This window comes from Poromitra crassiceps (assembly GCF_964638095.1).
Source record: "Poromitra crassiceps genome assembly, chromosome: 8".
NCBI classification, from domain to species: domain Eukaryota; kingdom Metazoa; phylum Chordata; class Actinopteri; order Beryciformes; family Melamphaidae; genus Poromitra; species Poromitra crassiceps.
The window spans coordinates 42,753,663-42,775,995 of NC_139629.1; the positions used below are offsets into that span (position 1 = coordinate 42,753,663).

A 22,333-nucleotide genomic window follows, 5' to 3' on the forward strand; every position below is an offset into this window, starting at 1 on the left:
AAGACACACACAAGCACACACGCCCATCCTTCTCTCCCTCTCTGTCTTCTCCCTCCTTCACACACACACACACACACACACACACACACACACACACACACACACACACACAGCACACACACACACAGCACAGAACAGAACAGACAGCAAAGCAGAAATGCGACCCTTGCTCACATATTCCCAACGTGAATTAAAGTCATTTAACATTCGAATTGCATTTTTTCCCCCTTGGGCACCAAAAGTCGAGCAAGCTGTCTGTAATACGGTTAAGTGGTGATGATGTAACTCTCCGTGTTACGGTGCAACATTGATATTACACACACATTCTCGCACACGTTGACACCCCCTGGGTTTAGAGAAATCAAGGCCACTAGCTCTGATTGCACTCATCAATCAATGTTTATTCCCAATTCATCACCATTTAGTGCCAATGGTAATGCTGACATCTCTGTTGGGCAGCAAGTGTGTGAGATAATCAATAGCCCCGCCCCCTCCTATGGAAGTGTTGCATGAGCGCTTTGATCTTTCAACGGTCATCTATTGAATGCAATCAGGCATTTAAAAACACATGTTCCGACTCCGAGCCTACGTGTCCTCTTTGGATATGAGGCACATTCCCTGAAGTATTCATGTTCACAGAAAGCATTGCTCAGCCCCATGGATTGTCGTCTCCTTTCTCATCTTCTTTTTCTTTTATGAACGTGACACTGGAAGGTAAGCTTGGTCAAATAAAACATTGCAAAGCACACCTGGGTACTTCAATTATTTCTGGCTGGCGGGGAGATATATTGGAAATTTTAGCCAAAGGGGAATGGATTTGCAGAAAGATCCCTGACACGTTCGGGTCAATGCATCCATATGCTGGGCTTCAACACAAAGACACTCATAATTGTATAATTTCATGGTGAGTGGTAGTGCAGCCAAGTATTATGGATAATCCTTGAGGCAGCGTTCATATTAGCAGTTTCAGTGATAGCCTTGCATTGGCAAAGTACTCTCAATCAAAAGCAGAAAGCAGGACTGAATCCCAATGCACTCCTGTGCAAACATTTTAGACCACGCCACTTTTTCCCCCTCGCCCCCCCCCCCCTCAAACACCACCCATATCCCCCTAGACACTAATCCTACACACCCCTCGAATCTCGACTCTCTAGCACCTTCCTATCCATATGTTCACTTTTCTCCCACACAACCCCCCCTTGCGCCTCCCCTAAACACCAGTCATAACCTAGCCTGGCTAGTCATAACCCCCTAGTCATTATTCCTACTCACCCCTCCAATCCTGACTCTCTACCACCTTCCTATCCAGAGCTACGGCCATTTTCCCACTAAACTCACTAAACGTCCATGAGTGAGTGAGTGAGTGACTGGGTGACTGAGTGTCCTGCCTTTTCTGTCTCATGTCCCCGGTGTAACCGCTGCTCCAGCGCCACAGAGAAAATACAGTAGGGGACCTTTATAGGTCCAGATGCCTGGTTCTCTTATTCAAGATCCATTTAGAAATGAGTAATGAGGAGAAGTAAACTTACATCCATGGGTATGTTTGCTTTTATACATTTCTGTAATATGTTTTGTTTGGAGAAGCCTATATCAGTCGCATCCCGCCCGCGCTTTGTTTACATTCTCACTGCAATAATACTGAGTGTGACGGTTGTTATGGTGCCACGGTGGCTCAGTGGTTAGCACTGTTGCCTCTTAACAAGAAGGTCGTGGGTTCAATCTGAGCCCTGCTCCTTTCTGTGTGGGGTTTGTGTGGGAATAGGTTGGCATACAGAATGGATGGTGGCATCCAGGTAGCCATTATCTAAATAATGTCATACATATAAGAGAAATATGCTTACAAAATGAGCTTAAATGTCTCCCTCTCCCTGACAATGGAAGCATAGAGTTCTTCTGAAAAACCTTCCTTCTCTTGTCCATCAGTCTCCTCCGCTCACGTCCCTGTCTGCGCTCCCTTCCTGGCCTTTGGCATCAGCCATGGTCTTAAACAACGATCTGAAGGTCGGTGCCAAATTAAATGTCGGCGAACACAAACTGGGGAAGACTGGCATTGTTGCCAAACTATTCAGATAAACCTCCACTGTGTTTCCTGAGTCAGGTGGAAACGTATTAGGAAACGAAACACCGCTGTTATTTCACTGGGGCTGACCCAAGCCCGTTTATATCTTGATTGCAAGCTGCAAATGGATATTGACAGACATGTGCTCAAAATGTTAAGAGGGCTGACTTTGCAGGAACGGTTCCAGAAAGTTTTTTTTGTGGCCCTAGCCCCCTCCTACCCCGCCTCTGTGCCACTTCACTGAGTTAGCTGGTGATGGAAATTATACAGAAAAGTTTACTGGATCTTTTACTCTTATATCTTCTCACAAGCATAATCCATGAAGTCTGATCATTGCTCACATTTATGTTTATTTATTTTTGTTATTAATTTTCTTATTTAATTGTATTTATTTATTTGTTTTTATTGCAAACAATATGAAACATTGACTTAAAGTTCAAGATGACCTTCTACATTAACAAAGGATGCCGGGGGTGTGAATATGAATGTTAACAGAGGCTGATGTAAATAAACTAACAGAGAAAATAAAATAATGAATAATGCTGATTAAATCAATAACATAAATGAAATAAATAAACCAAAAACGGAAAAGGAAAGGAAAAGGAAAGCAGACAATAACATATAAATACCTTATATACAGTACAAACTTTTATGTTTTTTCATAGCTCAAATTCTTTCTTAAGGGTATTGAAGTATTATTTGGAATTAGAGAATGTACATTTGTGAATAAAAAACAACAACATTGTAATGACTATAAGTTTAAGTAAATATCTTGTATGTATAAAACCAAAGATCATATTCTTGACATTCAAACTAACATGCTTATGGAAAACCCACAGGCTAGAACACAGCAGTGTGGAATCTGCAATGGAAATCTGATCAGAAGCTCCCTCTAGTGTCGAGTTCCCATAAAATAAATAATCAGTTTTCAATGAGTTTTTCACACCACTCAATTGAAGTATAGTGAGCAGAAAATGTCTCACTTACTTCAGGGAAAATACACAGATCTTCCACATTCCACCAGTAAAAAACTAGTGGAGAGAGTCAACATTTCAAATTGAGAGTGAACACCGACAGCACTGGAATCTCTTGTGGGACGCATAATCCACATCCCCTAAGTGCCTCCTCAGTTGACTTCCATCTTCCCATTTAGATTTCTCAGCATCTCTGTAAACAGATTAAATATCTAACAGATTAAATGTCTAATTATCCCCACCAGTCACATTCAAAATGAGCTTCAGGTGTGCAACATCCTAAATCCGAGACGTGCCTTGCCAACTATCAGGAATCAGTTGCTACTCTGGCTCTCGCCTTTTAAATCAATCATTAGCTTTTGAGGCTTGTGTAAAGTGTTTTGAGCTCACTGGAAGAAGGATGTAAAAATAGATGGTTTTATTGTGTTATTATTGCTTCCCTGGTCTTCAAGGGGATCTGTGAGATCACTAGGGGGCATCGTTATACCACAGGAGAAAAGGCCTTGGCAGCTAAAATATACATCTGTTACCATGGCAACTCAATTTCCCGCACTCCGTTTCTTGCGGGAAAACAGAAATCTTTGAAATGTTCTCCGCAGCTCAAAGGGATAGGGCAGAGGTCAATGTAAACCTCTTGGTGGCTTTGATCCTGCACTGGAAAGAAGCGTTTCCCATATAGATGAAATGTGTATGTTCCTTGTGCTTTACAAATCTGTTCTATCAACAAGTGCCGTGACTCAATCCAGGAGATGAATCTGAAGAATATCATTTATTTTGTTGCAACTCTGAAGTGGTTCAAACCACAGACAAACATCACTTGAGGTGAAGATAAAGGTCAGTGCAGCACAATAGCCTGGTAATGGGCAACAAAGTGTAGATCTCCAAGCAGCACTCCAACTTTTCTCCTAATGGAAGGTAATGTCAAGGTTCAGGACACAGTGTTCACTGCTGGTTTGTCAGAGACAGAGAGGTCTACCTCTCCTGCCTCAGTGATTTCCTCAGAGTTTAGTGCAGGACCTTGTGAGAAGAACAGAGCAGGCCACGGACACGCTGTCTGTGAACAGTGTTGGGCAAGTTACTTTCAAAATGTAATATCCTACATATTACTAATTACTTCCATTTGAAAGTAATAAGTTATTTTACAATATTGATGTCTGTGTAGAGTAACTTGTTACTTATTATTACACTACTTTTGCATTACTTTCATCAAAATAACAGCACTTGACATCACAAAATGACATCACTGCCCCAGAACCATCCCAAAAAAGAATTTTAAACCGTCTTGAAGTCAGTGTAAACCGTCCAAAATTCTAAATGTTATCCTTTTCCTTCGTTATTGTCATCTATAGTGGTTATTTGCATAAACACACAATTTGATTAGGAAATGATTGTATCTTTATTTAGATATGTGCTTTGTTTAAAAAATTTAACTCAATTTGTAACTTGTGTCACTTGACAAAGTAACTGGTATAATATTAATGAAATCCTATTAGTAATAAGTTATATTACCGAGTTACTGCTAAAAGTAATATATTACATGTAATATGTTACTTTTGTAATGAGTTACCCCCAACACTGTCTGTGAATGGCATTCTTCTTCTGGCTTGTGTAAAGTGTTGTGCTTATTGGCTGTTCCTTATCAGCTTTGTGAAAGTGTTGCAACATTCAAGTGCTGGCACACATTGGTACAGAGACGCAAAGTGTGGGCGAGGCACATTGAAACTAAAATCACCGTTATTGGGAAGTTGTCAAACCAACAAATTACTATTAGTTGCTTTGGGGGAAAAAAATCATAGATTCACCTAATCTAAAATGTTTCCCTTCGTAACTGTGCATACTGTACATTGTATTGTGTCTGTAGGTCTGTAGCCTACATGTAAACCCAACCCATAAACAAGGCACCAGTGTGTTGGAGGGCGTTGCCATTAGATTCTTCTTATGGAGGTATTGTTATGACTGCGAATTAAAATCTCAAATTGCATCAGGAGACGGATTCTGCCCACGACTATTTTGTCAACGAAGGCCATTTTCCACACAGCAGTGGATAAAGACTGATAGGACATTAACTTCTCTGGGCAGTTAGTTTGAAGCATGAGTTCACAGACAGTGAGCAGCCTCCACTCTTTGGTTTGGCCCTTATATAAGAAGGATATGTGTCGTTTATTGTCCACGGTTCCTTTGCACTGAAAGAGCTATAGGTGTTGTTGTCCTATCTGTGTTGTCAAGACAAATTAGGTCATGCTCATTGAAAACACATTAGATATGATCAAAGATAAAATCACTACCAGTGCAAAAAATAATAGTGTTTTTCCTCATAAGGCTGCTAAATAATATTTTTTTTGTTTGTTTTTTGCCTTTCAGATGTATAACAAACTTAATGGATTTTCTAAGCTTTGCTTCATACGGAGCAAATAACAGAAGTGGTGGTACTGTTAGTAGTATAGGCCTACTGCAGGAGTAGGCCTATTTATCTCCAATAAGACCAATGCTCGATCTCACCACGCCACACACAGCTATGAAACACTTCTGAATCACTTAACATTGCTTCACACTCACTCACTCATGAACAAGGAGTTTAATCCAGCCAGATGACAAAAAGCTTCAACCCACTAAAACTACACATCACATTTCCCAGTGTTAATAATGAATTAACTTGGCTATAAGTGTGTATTTTTCACTGACAAAATCTTTTGGAGACAGGACGTTGATTGGAGTGCTGCTCACTCATAGAGCTGATATGAGGGGCTGCTGTTCAAAACTATGTAGGCCTATAAGTGTTGAACACTCATCTCTGTGGAGTTATATTCACCCTGGCATTGTGTTGGTTTTTACACTCTCACCCACATGATTTGGCTGTGTGGGAAATTGGAAATATAATCATGTAGGACAAGAAGACCATTGCTCAGTGTATGAAACCTAACCCACAAGCACAATATAGCCTACTGCAGGGGTTCTCAAAGCAGGGGGTTCCCCAGCAAAAAAGGGGAATCACTCATTTCCACTATAATTCCAGCCATAAGTAGCCTAACGTCAATGACATAATGTATGACTGTTGTGGTCATGGGTTTCTTGAACTTTTTGTAGATAAAAGATCTAAAAGCTAAAATCTTATAGATGGGAGTCCATGGGACATCTTATTAAATGGGGGTCTGAGTGTCAGTTTAGGGGTCCATAATGACATGTTTGAGAACCACTGGCTATACTGTATCACCTCTTTGTCAACTATCATCAGTGATGGCCTTCGAGCAGGCGAACGGCAGCAGTGAAACGGATCAAGACTGAGAGCTGAGTCTAGGTAGCCTACCGAGGAGATGAGAAAGGGAAAGTCCAGCCATGGAGCATCCTCTTTAGATATTTGGAAAATTGGCAAAAATGGCAAAAATGGGCAAAAATGGCAATTAGACATACATGAGTGAACAGTGATTGCCCCCTTTATAATTAATAACCATCACCACCAATAACAAATCACAAATGCAATTGAGATTTTTAGGTGTGTATAAAAATATATAATGTATAATGTATAAGGCTCAGCTACTACGTTTTTATTTCACATGCAGTAGTGTGTGTGTGTGTGTGTGTGTGTGTGTGTGTGTGTGTGTGTGTGTGTGTGTGTGTGTGTGTGCGTGTGCGTGCGTGTGCGTGTGCGCGTGCGTGTGCGTGTGTTTTTTGTGAATGGAATGAAATAAGAAAAGACGTCACTCCTCCCTGCCGCTCCTTCCCTTCCTTCGATTGACAACACGCTCGCGCGCGCGCACCCTCGCTGGTTTCAGCCTTCAGCAAATGGGTGCAGCTCAAAGTCACTGCGCGTGTCCTTTGACCTCAGCTATGTGCTTCTAAAATAGAGGAATGACCTTCGGCAGTGCAGACTGACCCTGCGCGGAGTGAGTCACAGACAGTTGTTGACTTTTTTTTTGGCAGACGCTCTTGACTGAGATACACTTTGGATATAGCCTAGGTACTCTACCTGTCAAAAACGACAAAAAGTAAGTCGAGCTTTTATACTAATTTATCCTACACCACGAGTCCAACCCCGAAGAAGAACCTTGCACACGTGTCATGCTGTTTCTCACACCGGGCAGCCCAAAGCTACTTGTCACTCACCAAAGTTTTCTTTTTGTTTTGTGTTTTTCCTCTAGAAGACGCACCGCGCGTTTTGACGCAACTTCGATAGGCAGAGAGGATTTTGACGTCTCATCTCATGGGGTAAGTTCGCTGCATTTATTTATTCACACAGCATCATTCAGAATTCACCCTCAAGGCGTTTTGATTGATGACGTTTTTGAGGCAGGTGTGTTGTTGCCTAAACTCTGCGGCAGCGCTGTCAAAAGTTGTGGCACGTCTGGAGCTCACTCAGAGTTTGTGTGAGGAGTTGTAAAAGCCAAGCCATCACTGCTATGCTGCTCGATAGCTTCGTCAACAGTGGGAACAATTTGACATTTGCTTATCATCGCCCTATTAAAGTCCACTTAAGTTGTCAAACTGTTAATACGCTGGCAGGCAGCCCCCTACTAGGCTGCTATGTTTAGCTACTCATCTCCCTGCAGTGCAAACATCACGATAAATCTCCCGTTAAAACAGCTTCATACAGCTAAACAATGACGATATCTGCGAGCACAAGCAGCACTAAGATATATTAATTAATTATTCCAGTTTTACAGTTTTATTGTATTGTAGTATCAAAGTTAGTATCACCTATAACCATGCTAAACAATTTCCCCACCAGAAATTTCATGTCATGTTTAATGTATTCATGTCATCAATGTAGCTGTAATATCTCATATTGTGTCATCACAATAGTGCATTTCATATTCCCCAACCAGATTTACTTAATTTTCACTTTAATCCCTCAAATGACTATATTTCACCCATTAATCATAGATGTTTCTGATTTACTACAAATAAACATACAAGCAAATAGTCCTCAGGAAGGTCCCAGTGTTGACATGTGGATGTTTCAGTGATAATTAGGCTATGTGTTGATTGCAGTGTTTTGTTCACTCATAGAGGTGATATGACTGTGTTAAATGAAGTCTGGGTGTTGGTGTAAACACTGGTGGTGCTGTACTGTATGTTCATTGATGATTTTGCTCTGGCTGCTGTGTTGAAACTCTACTTTTCAAACGTAGAATTCGAACTTTCCAACGCTTTCAAAAGTCAGACGTCCTACTACTATGAATGTGAATAATTTGTCCTGCAGTCTCTTGTCTCTCTCCGCCTCTCTGGCCAGTCAGAGAGTGAATTGGACCACAGCATTGGCCACGCTGGGTCCTGTGAGAGCCATCCTATTGGAGCCCCAGCAGCAGCTTTGTGACAGGGAAACGGCTCGAGTCTCTGTCATTGTGTGACCCCACTTGACTGAAATGTGGTAATTGGGGAATCCGGGGACACTTGGTCCCCGTGGCGACGGTTCAGCCGAGCCTTCGACAAATTCATTACAACGTCACACAAGTCGATGCACGAGAAAAGGGCTTCGATTCCACCAACTTGACTAAAACCTCGAGCTTTGTGTTCATTTAGGCATGCTGCACTCTCCCAGCAGCCTCTCCCCTCCACACGTAGTGTAGTAAAATACTGTATAGGAAAGTGACCTCCCTCCTCAAAAGGGGTCTTTTCACACCCACGTCCCCCTAGCATTTTCTAGTTTATTACAGGCAGGGAAGGGATGATAACCTCTGAATGCCAGATGGCGAGTGGTTTATCTGAGCGCGGCTCTTAGGAAGGGAGCGTCTGACAATACGTTGACACTGTGAGACAGAGATCTAAACTTTCTGAGGAAAATGACTCCCTATAGTGGCAAGGATGAGGGAATGCAGACATAAAACGTTTAAAAAAAAATCACAGTTCCTGCCACTTCATAGTGTCACATGGCACAGGTATTCCCAGCATGTGTTGCCACATGCCAAACATTCTCTGTCTCCGCCCTCCATCTAGTCTGACTTCCTGAGAGCAAAGAGAGATAATTGCTCCTTTAGCTGCCCTTGTAATTGGCTAATTGGCGCCTGTTGGAAGAGTTTAACTGTCTTCACTACTACCTTGGCTTTACAGAGGTACTAGCAAGCAGCCGACAAGAACCCATTCTACAACTTGAAATTCACTATAATAGATATTGTAGCTCGCCGTACAGTACAGTTTATGCCGCATGCTGTTATTGTATAATACAGTGAATGAGTTTGAAACGCTGCCAAATGTGTAGCGACAGAACAGAGTATATTTAGCTGCTGTCAGCATTTGAGCAGCTCATTGTTATCCATTAGGACCAGCTAGCGCACTGTAAGAGCCTTACCAACCACTTAATCACCGTCGCACAGGGAAGAGTAAAACCCTGTGCCTGCCATCCAGCCACACTCAGCAGCAACAGCACGGACTCAGCCTGCCAGCGCTGCCTCTGCCACACGCTAAGGCAGGAGAGGATATAGTCTAAATATCAGACAGCCCAATAATCCAATTTAGTGGCAGCAGGGCGGACTCAGACTGTCTAGATTGCAAATAACCTCGCTCGCCTTCCAATCCAGCTATTTCTGCCAGCAGAGCTAATGTGTGTGGGTTCAGATCATGTCAGTTGTTGGGCGAGCCAGCTGGGAATCTGTCTCCGCTTTGGAAGGTGACTCTCTGGACGAGGCAGACACGGAGCGTGAGATCTCCTTCATAAGGAAACACGCAGCCATCACGTAGGGGCGGCTGCAGACCGTTATGCTGCGTTATTATTCCTCGTGTTTTGGAAATTAGTTGTGGACTTTCTCATTGCAGGTTCTAGTGAGCTTATCAGTCATCTTTATGTGTCATATCAAGCTATTTGAAATCCCTTCCTCAGAACTCTCAGTACTCCTCCTTATCTTGATCCTTGCATTCTTCTGTGGCTATGGTGGTACGCTATCCTTTCTGGGCTTGCTTGCATGACTCAAAATGCACATTTTAAAAAGCAAACTCATTTTCATTCGTCTCTTAACATATTTCTGTGGATTTAGCTCATTCTAATTGTGGGAGACCTTGGAGGGGGGATATGTATCGGTCTCCGGTCCGTCTGTCAGTTAGTTCATTAGTTGGTCACACTTTGTGAGTGAGTGAGGAAGTTCCACCATTGGTCACCCATACACACCCATAACGTTACATAGGCTACACGGTGTCAGTTGCTGCATGCACGCACGGTCTCCCGAGCAGACAGGACAGGAGTCAGTTGCTAAGCCAGCCTCAGACAGTGCTGCCTTCAGTGACGTGCATCACTGTCGTGCCACTAATGACAGTAAAGCACACGCTCTCGTGTAATATTGCTTAAATATAATTGTACGTATTCTCTTATAATCTATGTATGCAACTAGCTGCAAAGCACGTACATAAACACATCTATGTGCGCTCACTCAGTGCAATAGCTTGTGCAAAAGTGAAATTGTGTAAAAGGGCAATGTGCAATCTACAATGTAGCATTTTTGTGCAATCTACTCCAACTGTTTTATCATTCAAGTGCAATAAAACGAGCACACTAGCACTGTTTAGCATTATGCACTTTAACATCAGTCACTTTAGCACTTGGCACCTAGTCTCGCTGGACAGCCTCCTCTCCCTTCCGTCCGAGGAGTCTGGTGCTGCAGGTCTCCATAACTGGGATAAACCCTCCCCTGCTCTACTCTGCTCTCCCATTGGAGGCGTCGGTTTCAGACGCTGCCGGATTTCCGCTCCCCGCTTAAGAAGCTCTGTCATTGGCTCCGACCATGTCAATCAGAGTGGCTTCCGCTCCCTCCTCCCTGTGTGTTGCTGTAAATAGTCCCCTGCCGCCTCAGGGAAAACAACAACGCTAACTAGCTAGCAAGCTAACGGCAGACACCTACATGCTAGCTCGTTGCTACATGCTGAAAACGGCAAGTTGGATTGTTTGAAACTATTTTCCAAGGGCACTGCCCCTAAGCGCCGCCCATCGCAATCCCACTATGGAGACCTGCAGCGCCAGCTTCCTCGGATGGAAGGGAGAGGAGGCTGGCCAGCGAGACTACTTGGCACATAAAGCACTTAAACTTGTGGTCTCTCCCCTTTCCCTGGTTTGTCTCGCCACTTCACACATATATTGCCATTGTCTTTGGTCTGAAGTCTGTGTGGTTTTGTCACCTACTGTATGTCCTGTTGTTTGCCTTTGTGCTTATGGAGTTTATGTACACTTGGATATTGTTTGGAATTGTTTGTTTTATAACATCGACCTGCCAAGTGACTACAGATGGAAATTAGCCTCTGGCTATGCCTATAATCTGACATATTTACCTGAAAATGTTCATTAGTGTGTATTGTCCCTGTAAAAAAGAAAGAAGAAATGACAGGATCTATGCCTGTTTAAGAAGTTTTGTATTTATTGTTTTATATTTAGGAGAGGTCATAATCATCAGGTTTGTCCTTAGCCACATCATTCAAATGAGTGAAACGTCTAACAACAACACATAATGTACGGTAGTCCTAACACACATGTATCAAGAGCTATATATAAAAAGAGCTGAGGGGTGACCCGGTGGCTCACCTGGCAGCACGCGTACCACATAAGGCTTAGTCCGCGTGGCCGACCGGGGTTCGAATCCGACCTGGAAAAAAAAACAGATATGGGATCAGTCCATACGTCATACATAAAAAAACAAGTGTAAACAGTAACTCCAGATGAGTTGGCCCGTCCCTGCTGCCTGAGACAGCTCAAGTCACTGGGTGCTCAAACTCTAAAACAAGTCGCTCAAGGATGTACAGTATGTACTATGGACATGTATGTACCGCTTATGCTCAAAGCTATCTAATTACAGTGTTTTGAGAGATAAAGCGAAATGTCAAAATGTGGGCAGCTTAGTGGTAGAAAATAATGCTTAAATTTACACGGTCTAAATTGCGCATTTAGTCTACAACTTCAGTATCAAATCATTCATAAAGCATTTCTAAAGACTCAAGAAATTGCCAACTTAGGCAGCAAAATGTAGAGAAGAGTGCTTTAAAGTGGATTGCAAAGGCTGCAAAGGAGGACGCACTTTCATTGAGAGAGAAAAAAGTTTGACTCAAAATGTTTTGCTTTTGTAGAGAAGGACAACAATCATGGATTTTACATATCAATAGTCTTAATAGTCTTAGAAAAAGCACTCATGCACATCGCCTATTCAGAAGTAGTGTTTAAGCAGATAATCTGCAGATAATACATGCAGCATGCATAAATGAAGCAGTCTCCATGGTGAGTCCACTCCACACGGTGAATTTGCTCTTAAAAACCTGTTTCAGCGATGAGAAGGAGGAAATAAAGTTTGATATTAGAAAGGTTCTCCCCGTGTCCGTGTGGGTTTTCTCCGGGTGCTCCGGTTTCCTCCCACCATCAAAGAAAGACATGTATGTTAGGGGTTAATACTCCTGTCAGTGCCCCTGACCAAGGTACTGGCAAAAGAACTGGAGTTAGTCCCCGGGCGCTGCACAGTGGCTGCCCACTGCTCCTAGTTCTAGGAAGGTTCCTAGTAGAGGATGGGTCAAATGCAGAGGATGAATTTCCCCAAGGGGATAAATAAAGGATAACTTAACTTAGGTATTGTCAAAATTGATGTTCATCATCGTTCACTGTGTCCTGTATAACGTTTCATCAGAATTTGGTCTAACTGCAGCTTTCTGTATCGAGTCCTCAGTGGTCCATCATTTGCACCCAGCCCCCCAAAATGCACAAAAAGGATCAAAGAGACACTTTTTTTTTTACATTTTGATCAGTGGAAGAATGAACATGGTTGTGCTATGTGGTTCCCATGGTCTTTCCTGCTGTGAGTATGTGGTTGTGTAGTCACTCCCTGTGTCTGTGACTGTGTGTGACTGTGCCACACTAGCAGGACGCTGGAATTAATTCACCACTACTCAGTCATTGAATGATGCTCGGTTCAGTTGGCTTCGCTTAGAACAGTGCTTCCCAAACTGGGGTAGTAGGCGTACCCGTAGGGGCAAGGGCGTAGGTTTGCTTAGGGACAGTAGGGACTTGTCCTTACTGTATATCAAGGCTCTGCACCGATCTACCCCCCCCCCCCAGCAGGGGTCATAGAGAGCCAAAGTCACGCCCACTTCCGTGTGTGTGACAGCTGGTACAGACGTCTCGATCTCTCCCGATATACGTCATTCGAGCCCTCAGTCTTCGTCACTTTTCATGACACCAGTCGACACTCGACACTTGTCTAACCATAAAACAGCCTTAAACCTACTGATCACAAACAGGATTCTGGGCCAAAATGTTTGACTGGTACTCTAAGGCCTACAAAATAACCCTACAGCCGGAGGCAGAACTCGCCATCTTCGGCTGCTCGGAGTCCTCGCTCAACTTCCCTATAGCTGTGCAACAATCTCTGACACTGGGGACAACTGTCGCCAAAAAACTAATTTGAAAGGAATGGAAGTCCTCCTCTTCACCTTCTTTTCAGGTGTGGCTGATGGACCTGACCTCTGTTGTACAGATGGAGAGACTCAGGTCCCTGAGAACCAACTCACTTAAGAGCTTCTCTATTGTCTGGGATGGGACCCGTTTTTGGCCGACTTTGATGAGGTCAAGAATGATAAGTGACTGAGGCTAGGGGCGATGGATGGCGGCTGGTATCTCATGGACCCCTTACGTGGGATCCCATCCTATACACGTCTCTTGTAAACACAAGGACACTTTGTGTGGCTGGTAGCACATGTACTGTATGTTTTTCTTTTTCTTTTTCTTTTTTCACTTCCTGTGTCTGAGCCTGTTTGTCTTATATATTGTTCTATAAAAAATTGAAGAAAAAAAACCTACTGATAACAGGGCAGCTAACCACGGTATCTGAACCAGCTATTCTATCTGGACACATAATTAGCTTCATGAATTACTCAGAAATTCAAACACAATATGTAGCCTAATTATTCGGATATAGTTGTATGACATCATGCCTTCTGTAGCACGTTTGAAGCCTAATTTGTTATGCTACACTTCTCCCTTCTACTATACTTGTACTTTTCTACTCCTCTGCTTTGGAATTTTGTGGTGTTTCTTTCATGTGCCAACAATCAATTTCTCATTCTCTCATCATCAAATACAGTATGGAGTTCAATTATTGTTAATAGGTGTATGAATGGCAGTTATGATTGGCTATTTCAAATCATAAATACATACGTTTTTGACGAGTCAGATTGATTTTAGCCAAAAATAATAATACGGCCCCCATGAGGTCTCATTGAAAGAAATCTGGACCACTACCTAATATGAGTCTGACAGCCCTGCTCTAGAGTCTAGATGACATGAAATGGCAGTCAGAATTTTCTCATAAATGCAAAACGCCTCAGCATAGCGCACCAGATGCCTAGTATTCTTCAAATTGTCGATTATCATTCGTTCATTGCATCATATTATGCTATAGTTTTCTCGTGAGTTTTCTAAGCAAAATGTTGGAGTTGGATTCAGAAATCAGGGAAAGGGGGTACTGACTGAGGGCAAAACAGTTTGAGACCCACTGCTGGCTTTAGAGGAACAAGACTGTCAAAGAGAATCTGAGAAGGTTGGGCATTGATATATGTGTTTGGTCGTGAAATGTATTGCTCTCCTCCGCGGACAGCACAGCAGTCCTCATTTGGAATGCTTGTGAAATGCTTTGTGGAGTCACTGACATCCATAGGAACTCAACAGCACAGGCTTTACCACAGTTTAAAATACTCTCAGTGTGAATCTGTCTCTTCTGCCTGCCTGTCTTCTCTGCCTTTTTAGATTTTTGTGAACAATAGATCATGTAACTTACAGTATCATGTCAACCAAGTGTTTGCACCAAACTAGCACCTGCAGTCAAGGGATGATGAGGCATATATCTTCTGTGTGGAAGTTTCTTTAAAATTGTCCAAGTTCCCCGTAAAGCTCTCTGGCATAGATACCAGCATTCCTGTTACCATGGAGTCTGGCTTTCTGCCTCTCGGCTCTGGTAACTTCCAGAACACCAAGGGCAAAGGTCATGACCGCTCCAGCCGACAACTGTTTGGTGCCTGCCTCACACAGGGGCGGGGCACAAATAACTTTGCACCCCTTCTGAATGAATGCTTAATAGGACTAGATGTTACTAGTCCTAAGCAACCATATTCTCACCCGCGACCACCTATAGTGAAAAAGAGGAATGGGGTGATCTGGCTTTGAGGACACCCACCCACATAACCACTGTCCTCTCCCTCGACCCCAGTGAGCAGCAGCACCCCCATGCTGCACTTTCAGGAGCGTTTGCACAAGCTCAATAGACAATGGGCAGCATTCCTCCTAGCGAGTGGTGAACATGGTTTGCTGGCACTCGAAATGCTTCACTCCACTCAACTAGACTCTTGCGTTTGAACAGTGCCCTCACTGTTAAGACCCCTCTTTTGGGGCAACCCTTGTTTTGAGAGAGAAATACAGAAATACACTCTGGCATTTTACAGTACACACAGCCTTGGCGACAGTGACAGCGTTTCCCAGTTGTCAGACTGAAGTAAACGCTGCCCCTCTCTCTCTCTCCTCTCTGCTTGTGGTCACCTCCTGCTGATTTCTTAGTGGATCATTTTGTTTTGGTACTGGAGCCTGGAGGGAAGTAGACAGGTCTCTACAAATTCAGGGCACGCCACGCCACATCATCAAAACCAGAGCTAACGGTTGATCAGGCACACGTGGAGGCCAACGCGGTGATAAGAGGTATTTTATGGCTGACAAGTGAAAAGAATTTTTGCTATGACAGCCATGGCAGCCATGTCCACACACGTTCTCCGGCGTCAAGGTTGGGGCCATCTAGATGAGCTGTGACAGGTTCCCACCACAGCTGATAAAAATCGTGAATCGCAGCACGCAATCATTACGTTGGAATCTTGTTTGTTTTGCTGCTTGTGCTTGTTGTTTTCACCTGATTTGTAGCTTTTCCGATGTGTTCCCCAAATTTGTGTTAAAATAGGCCATTAACTGCTGACTTACTGGATTCTTATGTGCAAGCAAATGTGCAGACGGGAGACATGCATGAGATGTGATCTATGATTTTACATAATTGATGAAAATACTCTTTAATTACGTCATTTGGCAGACGCTTTTATCCAAAGCGACTTACAATAACACATTTTCGTCAGCAATAGAGCAATCAACTATGCAACACAGTCATTAGCTGTGTTTCCATTACAGTTTTTCGCAAAAGAATTGCGATATTTCTACAACTTCGACAATGTACAATTGCGACTTGTAGGCGTTTCCATTGAAGTTGCGTTTGAGTGATTCCCCGTTGCAGCAGCTGCCACAGTGATTACGCACGCGGATCTGCCCCATATCCCGTCCCCTGCATGCTCAAATCCAACCAATGGTCAATGCAAATCCCAACATGAAGTTACAATGCATATAAACGAGCCTGATTATCAATTCAAAAGAAAATGAGTCGCAAAATGTTGCTGGCTGCGTGAATGCAGTCAGCGCGACAGGCAGAGGAAAAAAGGTAGCCTAATAGCCTACAACTGGTCCGATTTAGAGATGGAGGGGGGAAAAGGCTGATTTGGTTCTATAATTGCACCTGAAACGTGTGCAATGTATTAGCCTACTCACAGTCACTGTATTCACTTCAGACAGCACCACCGCACCAGTGTGTGCTTTTCATCCTCTCATCTCGCCGCTGTGCCAAATGCGCGCACACAGGCAGCCTGCTGTCACCATGGACCGATTTCTGCCATTAAACATTATCTAATTTGCCCGGCTACGCTTTTGCATAACACTCGTCTTTCTGCTAGGTAGCGTTGCTTCAAAGTTTTCCACTTGCTGCGGAGGTTTTGACACGGCTATCGAACCTTACTTACCAAACTTATTTTCCGCTCCTTTTCCAAGGGATAATATGGGTCACATGACGTGCAAATGCGAAAAATGTGTTTCCATTACACTTTTGCGATAAACTTCTATATCGACACGTCTGAAAAACCACCTCATGAGAGCGAAAAAACTTTTTGCGATATTTGGGAGGTTTTTCGAAATTCACGTGTTTCCATTACCCAATTTCTATTGCGATATTTAGATTTTGCGCATTTCTGACGGTAATGGAAACACGACTTATGACAGCTACAACTTCTGAAGGAATAGTGGTAAAGTTAAGTTAGTAAGTAGTTACCGGTAATCATTTATTTATTTATTTGTTTTTTTAGAGAGAAAGAAGTTAGTTCAAGAGGGGCCCTCTTTAAGATGTCTTTACATAACCATAACCATAGTAGTAACCAAGAAGCAGCTTTTATAATACTCATTAGAGCCTGATCCCTGTCCCAACCAAGTATGTTGTAGTGTACAACACTGGTACAAGTACCAGTGTTGTACATGTACAAGTTGTTTTGAATCCATATGTTATAGTAATATCTTTTGTTTGATCTTCATCATATTTTACCCAAGCCTCTGAAATCCCATGGCTCCACTTTTGGAGCACACCATGGGAGGATTAACGTTGACCCTCTCACACACACACACACACACACACACACACACACACACACACACACACACACACACACACACACACACACACACACACACACACACACACAGTGCAATGATTTTGATCATCTAGCGCTGGTATTCCTAACAACAGGCTCTGCACGGAATGTCCGTCTTTTCCTGCTGCTGGAATTTGATTCATATGCTAATGAGCTCAATTCCCAGGGATTTCTCTCTCCTGTGCCGTAGATATCACCCCCCCCCCTCCCATTACTAGATGCCTCCCTCCCTCCCTCTCTCTCTCTCTCTTTCTCTCCCTTTTGGTCTTTCTCACACAAACTCACACAGACACCAGGTTCACAACCTTGTTCTTCAGAGCAATCTCTCACAAGACTGTCATGTTGTAGCACTACGCTGTGCGGTGTTGATGTGCATCTTGTTTGGTGTTGCCATCACGCAGAAGTCCACGCAAATAACCAGGCATCTTTGTTTGCACTGTAACTGTACATTGCCTCAAATGCCTCATGCATTGATCATGCAATCTGATTGCAATCTGATCACCCAAAACGGGTGTCCTCTCAATCCGCATACAGTTGCTATATGCGGATTGAGAGGATACATTGCATTCACACTTGTGTTCAATGTGGTCACAATGCGTCCCTGACCACCTCCGGAGGTAGTTTGGCCGATCAGATCGCAATCCGTCAATGTGTCGTCTTGGGGGCGTTTACACCTGTACGTTCAAGTGGTCAAGCACTATCCGATTGCAATCTGATCACAGAAAATGCATGTTAGCGCCAGCCAGGTGTAAATGGCCTCTATGTGGTTCGGTACGGTTGGTGTAAGCACCCTAAGTTTCATTGAGAATGCTTTATATGTGTAGCCTGGAATATACAGTATAATATGGCTAAATATCTGTGTCAATGGTGCCAGCATTTTATTTTACAAACTTGCTGCTGCTGCTGCAGATAGTGAAAACAGAGGGCGATGCTGGTTCAATAATTACTATAATGATCATAAGTACCGTTGTAACATACATTATATAGTAGTCCTCTTGTGAAATGTGGTGGTGTTAAAATTAAGACAGACTGAAGGTCTTCAGCTTCTAGCATTTCCTTTGTGTAAGCGTAAATCAGGTGTTTGACTGAATAATAATGAATGAATCTGTAATATTGCCACAGGGGGGGATGTCGCAATCCCTCAGCAAGAGTAAACAGGCTTGAGATGATACTTGGCTCTGAACGTGAGACCAGCCATCTTCAGTTTCATCCCATCCTGCCAACATGCCTGTGTTGAAACATTTATTCAACATTTATAATTGATTCAACCGCGCTCGACGCTGTCACTTTTTATTTGGCCCACCTGCTCACATACTGTAGTGTAGGATGTTGAGCACGGTGTCATCTGCATACGGATCGAATCGAGCCAAAAACCTCTACACTTTTCTCTTTGCAGTGGCACTTTCCTCCAGAGTCCATACACCAGCTCCCACACTTCCGGCCCAACACAGTGGAAGCCCTAAAACACTCTTTAATGGACCCTTTCAATTGGGCCCACAGACCAGAACAAACTTTCAATTCATGCTGTTCCAGAAATGGTAATGCACCAAGGCCCCCGATACTTTTCAAAGGGCTAACCCTGTCATGGCCCTGTGTTAGACAGTAGCCAGGCTATCACTCGCACAGGACGACGCAAGGTGCGCTCCCTATGGTAGCTGTCCCGAGCTATGCTAATTTGGACCTACCAGGCTGTTGGGATGAGTCTCATTGGCTCTGAGCCACCATAGCATTGGATTGAACAGATTCAGGGTAATTAAGGGCAAACCAGGTTACAGTGATATGAAATAGTACGTTTGAGTCATTTTCCAGAAGTGGCACATGAAATGCCTGAGCTGCCTTGAGCTGCGCTATCAGAGAATCACATTATATCTACAATCAATCATCCTTATATATCAGGATGAAGGTGATGACATTTGGAATGAGTTGACTTTTACGCCCTTTTGTGATAATGTGATTCACACAACCTGGGAGGTCTCTTGCTGTTGCACATTATAAAGGCCAGGGTGTACAGTGGAGGAGAGCCTTATCTCATTTATTGTGGGTAGTTGTTTGTCAGCCCTGCCCCTTGTCAACGCGTTCTTCTATGTGATGTTTGAGTGTATTCTTTGAAGTGGGGCTGACTCTCTTGACATGTTGCAGCAGATGCTTCAGAACCCATTGATTCACAGCTTGTCATTTTTGATGCATTTTCCACAAGTCTAATGATTTTGCAGGGGAGGCGGCTGCCAGATTATTTGTTTACCATCACTCTTCCTCCTAAAAAGCCTATAGTTAATGTGCTATGACTTTCAAAATCTATGCCAACACTTAACTGCACTATCCCTCTTCATTCCATGTAGAATTCCCCATTGAATATTACATTTATTTACATTTTTGCTATAGTACTACCACAAATTCCATGTAATGCTTAATATGTATCATTGTTGTCCCATATGCCAATCATTGATTCATAAAAGGTGTCAGATCTTTTTATCCACAGATATTATGCATTATATTACATTACGTCATTTAGCAGATGCTTTTGTCCAAAGCGACTTACAAAAACAACCTTTTGTCAACAGTAGTAAAACCAACTGTGCATTACAGTCTTCATTAGACTTGAATAAGTAGCATTTGTTTATTTGTTTATTTTAAGAAGAAGATAGGTTAGTTCAAGAAGGGTCTCTAGGTGTAACCTGAAGAGATGTGTCGTCTCCACCGAAAAGATGGCATAATGCTGCTTAATGTCAAAAACACTTATGGGATTTGAGTATTCACACATCTTTTCATCCAAAGATGGAAAGATTACTCTTCAGGAACTATAATTTACTGTCTCGTTTGAGAAGAAAACAAGGCTGCAGGTGCGATATCCTTTTGAAGAAAAGCTTCTTCTTCTTTTTTTTTGCATTTTTCTTTTCTTGTTTCTTTTTGTTTTAGTCTGGCTTAAGGTGGAGGGATGACATCTGTATGTTTTTGCTGTTTACAAGGAAGGGTGGGAAAGACCACATGGTAGAATGAGAGTGAACACAGTGGTGTGTGTGTGTGTGTGTGTGTGTGTGTGTGTGTGTGTGTGTGTGTGTGTGTGTGTGTGTGTGTGTGTGTGTGTGTGTGTGTGTGTGTGTGTGTGTGTGTGTGTGTGTGTGTGTGTGTGTGTGTGTAGGTGTGTGTGTGTGTGTGTGTGTGTGTGCAGCAAGACTGGGCAGGTCTGTGCTCTGAGTCTGGAGAGGGCTTTGACTTTCCTTGTCTGAGCCCTTTGGTGGTGATGATGAACACTAATCCCCGGGGATAGAGGGGGACCTGCAGCAGCTGGTAAAATGTTATTTATCACGACGTGTCACTGTAAGTCTCTGGATGTCTCTTTAGCTTCATGGGCGGCTGCCAATCACAACTCTTTCATGTCTCCCACCAATGAGAAGAAAAGGGGAGAATGCTGCCTGCTAGTGTGTCAACAGGTGTCTTCATCACTGTGGGCAGCAGCTCTCTCAGCTGGAGAGAGACAATAATAGACCTTTGGTGGTGATTAGAATGTCCGTTTACTGTTCATCGCGTGCTACTGATGTCTTTCTTCCAGTGTTCATAAACACTCAAGATTCATAGAAATGTTGTAGTCAAAGAACACGTCAGTTGAGACCAAGACAAGACCAAAAACAAAGGTGCTGCTTAAAAGCCAATGATTTCTGATGCACTCGTGACAACGAGCATTGTCAGCATCATCGACTCTAGTGAAGTATAGAACGTTTCATTCTCAGTCCTCTCTGCCATCTCTCCCTGCCTCTCTCACTGTGACTGTGTGTGCTGCTCTCTCTCCTCTCGCTCCCGCTCTCTCTCCTCTCTCTCTCTCTTCTCTCTCTCCTCTGTCTCTCTCCCTCTCTCTCTTCTTTCTCCTCCCTCTCTCTCTTCTCTCTCCTCTCTCTCTCCCTCTCTCCTCTCTCTCATCTCTCTCCCTCTCTCTCCCTCTCTCTCTTCTCTCTCCTCTCCCTCTCTCTCTCTCATCTCTCTCACTGTCTCTCTTCTCTCACCACCGCTCCCTCTCCTCTCTCTCTCCCTCTCCTCTCTTCTCTCTCCTCTCTCTCTCTCTCTCTCTCTCTCCTCTCTCTCTCTTCTCTCTCCTCTCTCTCTCTCTCTCTCTCTCCTCTCTCTCTCCCTCTCTCCCTCTCTCTCTTCTCTCTCTCTCTCATCTCTCTCCCTCTCTCTCTTCTCTCTCCTCTCACTCTCCTCTCTCTCTCTCCCTCTCATCTCTCTCACTGTCTCTCTCTTCTCTCTCCTCTCCCTCTCTCTCTCTCTCATCTCTCTCCTCTCCCTCTCTCTCTCTCTCTCCCTCTCATCTCTCTCACTGTCTCTCTTGTCTCTCCGCTCCCTCTCCTCTCTCTCCTCGCTCTCTCTCTGCAACACCAGTGATGGACAATGTGTCCGCGTGAAACAAAGGTGTGAAGAGTTCTGCTCATATGGCCTCAGCGTCTGAAGGGAGGAAGCTGAGTGTGACTGTCTCCACGCTGTCCCTCCTGCTGCTGCTGCTGCTAGCTGACTGCTGCTAGCTGACTGTGGCAAACTGATTACGCTTCAGAAAAGCCATTCATTGTCACTCTTAACTGCTGCCATGGGACCTGTTTCTGTCCTGGCACACTGCGAATCATTCACTCTGTTTTGTAGCCATGTGTCATCCTGTTAAGCTGCTGGCTCCACACTTAGATTTTCTCTCTGTGGAAGAAGATGAGGTTGTTTTTCTGACCATTTCATCAAATTCACTCCCAGGTTTACTACGAAATGAAACTGCTTGATGATGAGGGAAGGCTCTTTCGCCCAGTAAAAATATAGAACCTCGTTGTCTGTGTGTTTTGGTATTGGGGATTTGAGGTAGTAAAATGTAATG

General features: G+C 43.5%; 1 protein-coding gene across 3 annotated transcripts in view; it reads left to right on the forward strand.

Annotated features, from left to right (window-relative positions):
• The first annotated feature begins 6,892 nt into the window (after positions 1–6,892).
• LOC310780830 (neural cell adhesion molecule L1-like protein) overlaps positions 6,893–22,333 on the forward strand; it is a 61,457-nt gene continuing 46,016 nt past the window's right edge. For 2 of the 3 annotated variants that reach the window (XM_083641329.1, XM_083641332.1), the window contains exons 1-2: positions 6,893–7,016; positions 7,170–7,236. The gene's annotated coding sequence lies outside the window, so the exon portion shown is untranslated. The remainder of the gene's footprint in view (positions 7,017–7,169; positions 7,237–22,333) is intronic. The other variant, XM_083641333.1, reaches the window with a different exon arrangement.